The sequence below is a fragment of the Macrobrachium rosenbergii genome, chromosome 55, assembly GCF_040412425.1.
Source record: "Macrobrachium rosenbergii isolate ZJJX-2024 chromosome 55, ASM4041242v1, whole genome shotgun sequence".
NCBI lineage: Eukaryota > Metazoa > Arthropoda > Malacostraca > Decapoda > Palaemonidae > Macrobrachium > Macrobrachium rosenbergii.
Genome location: NC_089795.1, coordinates 11,920,553 through 11,921,658, shown reverse-complemented (window position 1 = coordinate 11,921,658; position 1,106 = coordinate 11,920,553).

Genomic DNA, 1,106 nt, shown 5'->3' with positions numbered 1-1,106 from the left:
CATTGAAATTCTCTCTCCCTCTCCTACCTGTTCGCATTGCCCGAACTGTTTACATGGGCCAAACTTGAAAAATCTCTCTCTCTCTCTTTTTTTTTTTTATTAAGAATAACCATTGGGGAGAAAGAGAAATGTGCAAATGCACAGCATCATGATGCAGACATGTATATGCACATGAATACACATGCAGTATATGTGTGTGAACACATGCTTATTTGATGTTAAAAGTAGATACTGTTTTGTACAGCATTTTGTTGCCTCCACATACAAATCTAATAAAGATTTCATTCAAATATTAAGGATGTATTACGGCATTATTTTTATTTATTTGGTGTGGCATAAAAAATGTAGGCCTCCTTCTGGTGCTGGGTCTTCGAGACTGAAATTTCATAATCAGTCAATCAATCAGTCCAAAACGTCTTGAGCTACTAGAGCTTATTATTGGTTGAAATGATTTTTAAATGTGTATTGCTCCATATTTACTGAAAATACAGATTTATGCAATTATATTAATGACATTCCATTAAAGGATACGTATTAACTTTCATCACGTGCTGTATATCGAGCTCTTACTCTGAATGTGAACACTTTATAGAAACAAGGTGACACATGCCGAGTTCTCTAAGGTATGGATGTCAATCCTTGGGTGCTGCTGGCGAAAGTGAGAGAGAGAGAATCAAAGCTGCAATTGGCATTACCTTTGAACGCTAAAAGGAAGATTACACTTTGCATTTGCCTAAATTGATAACAAGAGCTTTTAAACCTGCAGAGTGAAGAGAGAGAGCCTCACAGATATTATGTACAGTAGTTTTTAAACGGTTACAACTGAATGAACAGCAGACAAGGTCTAAATGCAATACCTAATCATTTTTTTGTCTGTTTAACTTATATGGGTATGAAGTAACTCTTGCCCCCAGTGCATTCTAATTTAACGGTTAGGACTGAGTGAAAAACGAACAAGAACTAAAGCAATACCTAGTCTTTTGTGTTGTGTGGACAGGCAATACCTTTAAGTACTTTACTAGTTTATATTGTACAAGGTTCAGTTGATTTGCTGATTACATGTCAGTTACTCTTGTGCAATCAATTATATCAATACCGTAGTATCT